General features: G+C 48.4%; 1 long non-coding RNA gene across 2 annotated transcripts; it reads left to right on the forward strand.

Moving 5' to 3' along the window:
- The first annotated feature begins 4,597 nt into the window (after positions 1-4,597).
- On the forward strand, positions 4,598-8,491 carry LOC135364534 (uncharacterized). 2 transcript variants are annotated; one of them, XR_010411852.1, is made up of 2 exons: positions 4,598-5,383; positions 8,121-8,491. It is a non-coding gene; the product is annotated as an uncharacterized LOC135364534 (long non-coding RNA). The 2 variants fall into 2 exon arrangements; XR_010411853.1 differs by lacking the exon at positions 4,598-5,383 and adding an exon at positions 5,394-5,723.
- Positions 8,492-10,244: the final 1,753 nt, after the last annotated feature.

Consider the following 10,244-nt stretch of genomic DNA (forward strand, 5'->3'; position numbering starts at 1 on the left):
TTTCATAAAAACTGAATCATTCAATCTATGATCTTGCATCTGGCTTGTTTCACTAAGTGTGTTTTTGAAGTTTGTCTACGTGGTAGCCTGTATCAGCATTTTGTTTGCTTTTTATTGCTGAGTAGTGTGCCGTTGTATGGACAGACCACATGTTGTGTGTCTATGTGCCAGATGATGGACTTTTGGATTGCTCCAACTCTGTAGCTATCATGAATAACACCGCTGTGAGCATTCACACCTACAAGTCTGGGTGTGGACATATCTTTCCATTTCTTTCGGGCAGATACTTTGGTGAGTTGCTGGGTTGTGAAGGGAGCTTGTGTTTAACTTCTTAAGAAACTGTCAAACTGTTTTCCAAAGTGGCTGCACAATTTTATGTTCCCGCCAGCAATCTGGGAGGGACCTGGTTTCTCCATATGTTGCTAACACTTGCCATTGTCTGTCTCCTTGATTACAGCCATTCTTGTGGGTACATAGCAGTAGTTGTGCTTTGTTTCTTTTTTTTTTTTTTTTTATGTATCTAATCCTCCCTCCCACCAACACCGTATTAGTCAGGTTAGGGTAGGTGATGTTGCGGTAAGAAACAACCCCCAAACCTCACTGGATTAAAACAGCAAAGGCTTATATCTCACTCATGCAATGTGTCCAGTGATGAATAGAGCCAGGAGGGATGGTGCTCATCAAAGACACTCAGGGACCCAGGCTACTAGGAACTCCTGATGTTAAAAAAGCAAACTGCGCACTAACTCCTAAAACTTCCCCCTGGTGGTGGGAAATCACTCTCACTCTTATTTTGCTGACCAGCAAGTCCCGTGGGCGTAGTTAATGTCAAAGTGGGTGAAAAGTATCATAGTCATTTTATCATGTACCTAAAGAGGAAGGAGAATTAGAAGATTTGTGAAAAGACTAATGACTTTTCACAAATACTAAGAGGAAGATATTGCTGTCACCATTTACCAAACTAAAAGCTCAGAGCTTAAGTGCCTTGGTGGAGGATACGTAGCTAATAAATGAAAGCCTGCATTGGGAAGCCTCCCAAGCCTGCATTCACAACTACTACTTTAGATTCCATTGAGATACTGTTAATTATGGATAGATTTTTCGAGACATCCCCATTGGGAGAGTAGGTGAAAAACTTTGGCACAGGCTTTGCTTGATCTCATAGTAGGATAGGTCACAGGTCTAGAGAGATCCATATCATGGTCACCAACTTCTACTGGATATTGGTTTCTGCCTTAGACGGGGGTCCATGTAATCCTATCTCAAAAGGTAGAGAAGACCCATATCCTGTCACTACCTTCATAACCACAGATCGTATCCCTCGGGTTCTGGAACATTCCCTCACTTCCCAATATTACCTCAAACCTGTTTGCAGTCAATCCTCATTCTCGCTCTCAGCCTGCCTGCCCCCTCAGCAAGAACCAAAAAACTCTCAAAAAACTCAAGACCCAAGAGCCCTGTGTGATTGGATCCAGTCACATAAACTTCTTGGAAACCAATCGGAAACCAACAAAAACGCTGATGGAGGGGCCATTTTAGTAAGGCATAGCAGCAGGTAAGTCCCTGGTGCCCCAAGGGAAGGGGGTCTTTGGAGTTCTAGGTACTATGTGCCGAGAGCCCTGTGCTGGTGAGGGGTGCATGCTCTAGGCTCAGACCTGGTTTGGAAACCTGGCTCTGCTGGCTGGCCATGAAACCTTGTGCAAGATCTCCCAGCCTCAGTTCCCTCCTGTGAAAATAGAAATAATATACGGGAGGATCCTTTCCACGGGGTTGCTAGGATTTAATCAGAAAACATGTGAAAAGCACTTAGCATGGCGCCTGGAACTTACTGAGGTTCAGTGGTCATGTTAATAATACCAACAGCATCATGGTTGTCATCAAAGTATTGAGGTAGATGGAGACAGGAAATTCTCCAGATTTGGTGCTCAGGGCTTTGCTGGCCTTTGATTCATGTTCTTGACTGAAGTCATCCTTGGATAACCTTACCCACCTCTGATCATGCCCTGCTTCTGTCAACGCTGGTCTAGGGCCATGTATAATACACTGAGGTAAAGGAAGGGAATTCGAGAAGAATAAGATAAGAACAGACCAGTTAGGAGCAGGAGAGACATTAATTTCCTGGAGGGTAGAAACAACATAGCACTATGGTTAGGAACACAGTTCTGCCTTTTTATGAGCTCTGTGACCCTGCGCAGGTCACTTACCCTGTCTGTCCATCTGTCTAGGAGAACTCATAGAGCAAGGTCATCAAGACAACTCTACTTTTGTCCCCTCTTATCTCCTTAAAATTTTGGGGAGGTATGTCCTTGTCTTGGCACAAGATGGAAACTTCAGGTAGGCAACATGACCTTCCCTTTCACGCCTCATTTTTACCAAAAAAAAAAAAAAAAGTCATATGATTTCTAAGTCATAGATGAGTCTCATTTCCAAAATCAGAATGTCCTATCCAATATATTAATCAATCCTTCAAACTTTAAAGATAAGCCTATCTTCCTCTTCCTCCATCTGTGGCCCACCATCATGGCAGCTTGCCTTTGGGAAGAGGGAAATAGACATGATCTTCCCCTGAGACACACACACAAGGGATTGGAAAAGAGAAAATGCAGGGCAAAGAAGGGTGGCTGGGTGGGTGGGTGGGTGTGGAGTCCCTACTTGACTATTAGAACCAAAAGATGGTGTTGACCCCTCTCGGTATGCTCAAGTCCCACATGGGGTCATGGGCGGGTACTGGAGAGTCCCCAGCACCAGGACGGTATAACTCAGACCACGAGCCCCCTCACCCCCCGAGGTGTCTGATGATCTGCCTCCAGCCTCTGTCTGATGAGGGCTTGTGGCCCTTCTAGGCCGCCCTGTGAGATAGTATCTAAGAGGATCCAACAGCCAGCTCACTCATGTGAGGTTGCAGGGAAACACATGCACTCTTGGCCAGAATGAGCGTTGGATTTGCAAACTTCCTGGCCACATCTCCCACCCTCTGGACTTCTCCGAAGTGAGTCAGACACAGCTCCCTGTGTCTCCATCTCTCCAGCTACAGGGATGGCTCATCAGACTCTGCATAGGGTCTCAAAGAAGCTGCTCTGACCAAACTTGAGAGGCAGGCATAAGTTAAACACCCCACCTCGTGTGTGTGTGTGTGTGTGTGTGTGTCTGTCTGTCAGTCTGTGTCTGGTGGTAGATGACAGCATGGTATTTGAAAAAAAAAAACTTGGTAAAATCCTCTCTTAATACCTATTGAGTCTTTTATACCCTCTTTGTGGCTTAGGGATTTGTGAATGAGGGATTAAAATTTAAAACTAGGTGTAAAGTCTTTGCTGGGAAAATCTACATCTTCATCTGGTCACTGGCTTTGCAATTTCTGTTCAAATCTCAGTGTCTTGGCAGAACCTCCCAATTTACCATCCTGTTACATGTAACATGGGGGATCTTATTCGTACTTGCCCTGTGGGGTTTTTAGGAGATGCCTCAATATAATTGCTGGCACTAAGCAGAGCGCCTGACACTTAGAAAGAGCTCAGATACACGCTGATATGAGTCTTGGCTCTGAGCCTCCCCCCACCCCCCACACCGAGTGGAGAATGTGCGTTCAGTGAATGTTAATGACTGACTTGTAAATGGCTATTCCAAGGCAGAATAAGGTAAGCGCTAACTAGGTGCAAGCGCAAGTTCCATATGGTAGCCACCAAGCGAAGCCGTAGGTAGTTCTGCTGGGTACAGTGAAGGAAGCTTCGGCAGAGTGCTTGGGATTTCAGTAAACAGAGAATGGAGCCATTGTGCGAGTGCATGGGAGCAAGCTGCTGGTACGTGTTTCTGGAAGATTCCAACAGGGTGAGAAAAGGGAGTGCAGGATGAACTCTCGCTTATAGGTGGGGCTGGGCTGTTAGCGTGGCCAAATTCTGCTGTATTCTGGGCCAGCCAGGCTCAGCTGGGGATCTGTTGGCTGCATGTGATAGGAAATCAACCTCCAGCGGCTTAAACTTAGAGGGAACATCCTGGCTCCTGAAAGTGCAAAGCTCAAGGGGCAGTGCAGCTTCAGGTGCAGCTGGACTCAGGAACTGGTCTTGCTCAGCGCTGATTTCACTCTCAGCCAGGCTCCCCGCCAGAGGGGCCAGAGGGCTGTGACACTTCCCGAGGTGCCTGCCTCCAGTGCCACTCCAGAGGGAAATTCAGTTTGTCTTCATCCCAGCATCCCCAGAGGGAGTCCTGAGATTCACAGTCACCGGCCTGACCTGGATCCTGTGCTGATGGGGAGTCTTGGCCTTGGCGGCCCCAGCCCCTAAAACCCGACGGGTGGGTACTCCGTCCTCCAGGAGGCTGCTCTTAAGTTCAACCGCCTGCCTCCCAGTCCCGACTCACCAGCTCTGTGACCCCGAGCAAGGTCACACTCTCTTGGTGCCTGAGTTTCTTCATCTGTAAAACAGAGAGTGGAATGGTCCCTACCTCGTAGAGGTTTTTAGAAAGATGAGGCTTTTACCAAGTGCTTCGACCGGTGCCTGGAATGAGCTGGCCAAGTGCTGATTTGGTGACAGCTTCTAGCTACTCCAATGACTGGACTTTGTTGTTCCATCGCTTTATATGTGTCCCCAGTTATGCCAGGTCTTTCTACCCCAACTTGTCTATCACGGTGATGTGATCACAGCACCTCTCAAGTGTACTGCTCGGTGGGGGGTCAGAGCAAAGTCATGGCCGGCTGGGACCCCAGGCCCCCTTGCTCCCCACAGGAAGGGTCCCCATGCTAGAGGGGAGTCCTTTCAATTTGGGGCTCAGCATCGGCAGTGGAAACCCCAGCCATCCCCATGCTTGGCCTCATAGGAGCGACCAAGAGGGAATACTACCATTTGGTCCCTTCCCTTAGGGAGTTTGCAATCTAATCTAAAAGACCAGAACACTCTGTCAAATACAGCCTGAACCAGGACCCATTCCCAGAGGCAACTGCCAAACTGACCAACTGTTTGTAGAGTGACATCCTTCCTCTACGGCCCCCTCTCAGTTATAAAGTGAGTAAGAATTTAGTAAAAAAAAAAAAAAAAAAGTGAAGGAGACAGAATCGGGCCAATCCCCCATGTCCAGCTCACCGGCTTCCCCGCTCCCCCTTTCCTGGACGACACTTAAAAAGAAAAAGGACAACCCTTCTTCACTAGTACCAGCAGGGTAACCTGAGAAACATCCCTTTAGCGCATCTGTCCCTGTGAAAAGGACCTTTCAGTGACACTGAGCTGAGTGTATCCCGCTCTATTTATAGGCACTGTTTGTTTAATTTGAGTCCGGTCTCTAAGAATAAATAATGAACTCATCCTGGGGACAAGCCAGAGCCTACAACTCTGAGGCGACCCGTAAATCCCTTTTCCTTTCCTTCTGGTTCTGGAAGGGATTCTGTAGTTCAATGGTGAGCCGCTTTTCTTTGCTGGGCTGGGGCGGGCTTGAGACCCAGGCAGGTTTGGAGATTTGGTTTTACAGAGGTTTTTCCTGAGGGTTCTGGGGGAGTTTTTTGGTGTTTGATTTTGAATTGATCTTGAAGAACAAGATCTTGGATCTCTCTGTTACCTCCAAAGGAGGGACAAAGACCACATATCTTGAGCCCTTGATTGGTTAAATGTCAGATTCAAAACGAACCACTGGGACACAGCCATCCCTTAGAAAGGGGGATGTGGCAATGGAGAAGAGAAATCCCTTTCCTTCCAGCACCCTCCTGACCCTGTAGCAGAGACTGGGGCCAGCCTCTCAAGGTACGGTACCCTTCCTGGTGTGTTTTTGTTTTGGTTTTTGTCTTTCCAGAATGTGTGATGAGGACCAGGAGGTATAGCTCACTTAAACTCTAAGTATCTAACCCCGGAATATGGTGCATATGAGTCCAAAGGAGCAAACTTGGGTAATTTGTGCTCCGAGCTTCTCCCATGCTGACCTGTTGGTATAGTGATTCCTAGAAGCAGACTCACTGAGTCTGAAGGGAATGACCTAAAGGAAACCATTGGGTTTGGTTCAGTATGTTTGTATATTATAGCTCCCCGCCTCCCATTCTCCCTTTCCAGGAATTTATCCTTGAGAAGGCAACCATCTTCTTTGGTAAGGGAAAAAATAGTGTCCATCCCATTTCTTTATTTTCCCAGCATCTGCTGACTCTCTATCTGTGACAGATAGTCTTCTAGGCACAGGAGATGCCTTGATGGAGAGGACAAGGTGGTCATACAGTGACAAGGTCTGATTTCCTTTGAGAAGTTCAGCCTCTTTGCTGTCTCCCAGCTGCGTCAGGCTGGCTGTGACAGGCTTTCCCAGCAGACCCTGAGCTCCATTCACTTACCCATCTTCCATTCAGAAAATATTTATAAGGCTCACTCTACAAGTTAGGCACGGGGTTGGTTACCTACACCACTGGATACAGTAGTGGGCCAATGAGGTCATCCCTAACTTTGAGAAGTTTGGAGTCCGGTGGGGAAGATGGACATTACTCAAGTAATCACCTAAATATAGATAGTATTACAAACGTTGGGAAGTCCTGTAGAGCAAAGTTTAGAGTGTCGTGTGAGAGCCCAAGAGAGGGATGGATCTGGTTGGGTGAGCAGAGAATCAGCAACAACCGAATATTTGAGTTGCTCCGGACGGCATGCCATCTGCTGAGTACAAAGACAATTGATGTCTATATGTAGGTATCCTTTTGAGTTTCCATTAGCTGCACGGAGCCCACCACACTCACCTGACCGTCCTGAGGACTGTCACAGACTGGTAGGTCTTGGTGGCCCTGAGGAGAGTTTGTGTCCACCAAGAGCCTGGGGGTTCCTCTGAGTCATCAGCGTATTGAGGTTCTGATGTTGATTTATGGAGCAGCCGTGGACAAGGTAAAATATTCTTCTTCTTATGAGACATTCTTCTCTCACTGCCTCATTGGGGAAGGGAGTAAACAGTATCATCCCATGTGGTTTTCACGCTATTACTCGTGAATGGTGGTCTTGCCACCCGAGTCAGAGACCCGGATGGAGAGATGGCCCCCCCCCCCACCGTACCTCGATACAGCTTCACGCCCTCAAACGTTCACGTGCATTGGCTTAGGAAAACAAATTCCTCAAAGAAGCATTGGAGCTTCCCAGGTCTCTTTCTGTACTAACTTCCGTGCAACTTGGAGCAAATCCCTTTAGCAGAGAGCGCATTTCTTCATTTGAAAAAAAATACCACTTACCACATTGTGTCTCTTTCGTGCTCATTGTTTTGGTAGACACCCAGTTAGGGACAAATGTCAGAAGTTACCTTGCTCTTTAGAAGTTTACAAGGCCATTCAGAAAGGAATTCTCCTTCACTGACTCAACCAATTTTTATCGAGTACCTACCCTATGCCAGCCACATAACCAGGATTGGGAGGTCTGCACATCAATAGGACAAGCACCGTCCTTGCTCCGTGGAGCTCACAGTCTAGCGAAGGGAGAGAGATACTCAAACCATCGAGGCACAGGGTGATCACAAAGATGGTTTTATGCACTAGGCCAGTCAGAGAAGACTTCCAAGAAGTGGTGACATTGAAGCAGGTTCCAGGATGATGAGATAAAGCCAACTGAGAAAAGATTTAAAGGAATTCAAGATCCTAGACAAAGATCAAGGGGGAAAGGCTGTTGTAGCATGAGAGTGATTGGCTTGTCTAAGGAATGACCAGAAGCTGGTATTAAGCGTGTGATCGGGGGTGAGTGATAAGGAATCCAGGGCGTAGCATGTAAATTTTATTTTGAAGGCAGAGGAGGCCTTTGGCACATAAACAGATGACACTTCAGCCTGTGCCTACCTATCTACCTGGGAGGGATTCTGTTGCCAGGTTGAAATTTTGGGACTAACAGACCCAGGACTCTTAGAACTCAGAACCCCAGGTTAACCTACAGATAGAGAAGAAACTGATGTTGGCCTGTTTCTGGATAAGAAAGAACAGTCAGGTCTAACCTTGGGGGCTTTCCTGGGTAGGTAAGGATCAAGCAAAGTGAATAAAGCACAAAACAGTCTCCTGATTGTTGCTCAGCATCCATTCCCATCACCTTTCGGGTATAGTGCTCAGAATCTTCAGGAAACCATTGCATCCCTGTTCTTGGGAATCTGGTTTGCTTAATCTAATCAATGTGTTTTTTCACCTTCCTGCCCCTATACCAAAGTGATTGGCTCAGGGATGGCCATATAACCCAGTCAAAGCCCATGAAACACAAGAAGACACTTCTTGGTAACATCTGACCAAAAGAAGTTTCCTCTCTCTTCCTTGGAAGCTGTCAGTATGGGGATGTAAGGTCTAGATCCACTGCTACAGCCATTTGTGACCATGGAGGAAGATTCTGGAACTGCTAGATTGTTGGGGAGCACAGCATGGTGCCCGAGGATGAAGCCGACACCACAGAAGATGGAGCTGAGAGATGGAGCAAACTGAAGCTTTGGGACAGCATCAAACCCCTTGATCAGACTTCACCTGAAGCCTGACCTTTGGCTAGGCCTTTCAGGGGCCTCAGACAATTAAACATTATTTATTACATAACCTCGTTTAAGTAGGGATTTCTGAGTCTTGCAACAGAAAGAGCCAATTTGATGCAAACCTTAGAATAGGTACCCAGCAGTGCCAAGGGCCTCCTCTGCACCCCGGGGCCTCTAGAAGGAAGTGAGCCTGTTCCAGAACCCAAATAAAAGGTCTCACCTCCCACTTGTCTATTTCAGGGTTTCCATGCCTCCCGTCTCCATAGCACTGTGACTCTCTTGGAAAGGCAGAGGAACCGGAGAAGGAGAATGGGGCCTGTTTCCAGGCTGCGTTGCCACGCTGAATGGCTGGGGAGGCTGGGGGGCTGGTGAGAGAGAGGCAGCTTCACGCTTGACATTTCAGGATAGAGATAACAGGGTAAAAATAAACCCCCAAGTGCCTGCAGCCGAGCTCGCTTCTCTCCTTCACAGTTCTTATCTCTCTCGCTTTGGGGACAGAAAGGTTCCTTTCAGGTCACGCTGGGCCTGAATCTGCGCCGTCCGCCTGGGTGGGGAGGAGGAAGTGTGGCTTAACACCTTTTCCTGGCCTGCCCATCCACCTCCGGGAAGCCAAGGGATTCCCTCCATCCCACAACCCTGCTCCTGACTGTGCAAATAAACTTTCGCATCTTTGTCCTCATCTGATGCTCCTGTTGCTGGTGCAGATGAGCCAGGCCAAGGAGCTGGGGTCTCCATTTTCCAGATGCCAAAACAGCAGGGCTCGGAAAGTGAAATGATTGATTGGGGCAGCTCATGACTTCTGATCTACACTCAGGGCCTTTTCCATCTTTCTGTGTTGGACCGCAGGTAAAGAAGAGTTACCGCCCTTTCTGCAGGCCAGCATGCAGCCGTTGGAAGCTGGACACCCCATGACTGGGGGGTTGGGGGTGGATGGGGACATTCACACCACCTGCTCCATAAATATCACCCCATGCCTCCTGAGAGCCTCACCCCTTGGTCCCTTCCCAACCACACATTCCCAGAGCTTTGTAGGTACCGGTGGGCATTCTCCTTGTTTGCTGTAGAGGCGTGGCTGGGATGACATAGTGCTAAGGGGCAAGAACCTCGAAGGTTCACCAAGACCCCCTGGGCCTCAGTCTTCTCCGTCTATAAAATGGTGACAAAAGTAGGCAGTCATGTAGGACTGTTACAAGGGGTAAACAAGCCTGTGCCTACCGCTTAGTCATCTGGAATTTAGAGCTCCAATAGCTTTCCCTGTACCAGTGTTTGCGTACGGTGACAAAATGCCACTCACCTCCGCACGTAACAGAAGCCCTCTGCATTCTTTGTGTCTCGGCGGCCAAGGATTTCCACCGAGCCGTTTTATCAGTTAAGACTCTTGGTGATTGCAAGTCACCGAAGCACTGATCCTAACTGGATTACATGAGAAAGGGAATTTGTTGGCTCCGTGGGGACTCTAAAGGCAGCCAAGGGTAGAGGCTAGCTTCAGGCACAGCTGGATCCAGGGATGGAAATGATACCATCAGAATCGGGTTTCCCTCTCTCCATTTCTCAGCCCCCTTCCCCCGTGGTTGGCTCCCTCCTCGTGGTGGCAGAAAGGGCTGCAGGAGCTCCCGAGCCTCATCGGCTCAGGATCGAGGCCAGTGGGAAAGAGCCAGCCCCCGGTGTTCCCAGCATCTTCCTCCATGCATCTCTCTGCCCTTCCCTGAACCCACCCATCATGGTGGCCAGAGGAATGGGATGCCCAGAGGAAGCCAGGCTCGGATGGCACGCCAGCCCTAAAGCCATGGGTGGGTCTGCTCCACTCAAATCTGGAT

The sequence above is a fragment of the Mirounga angustirostris genome, unplaced genomic scaffold (assembly GCF_029215605.1).
Source record: "Mirounga angustirostris isolate CCGP_5_RB_7025 unplaced genomic scaffold, mMirAng1.0.hap1 SCAF_5, whole genome shotgun sequence".
Taxonomy (NCBI): Eukaryota; Metazoa; Chordata; class Mammalia; order Carnivora; family Phocidae; genus Mirounga; species Mirounga angustirostris.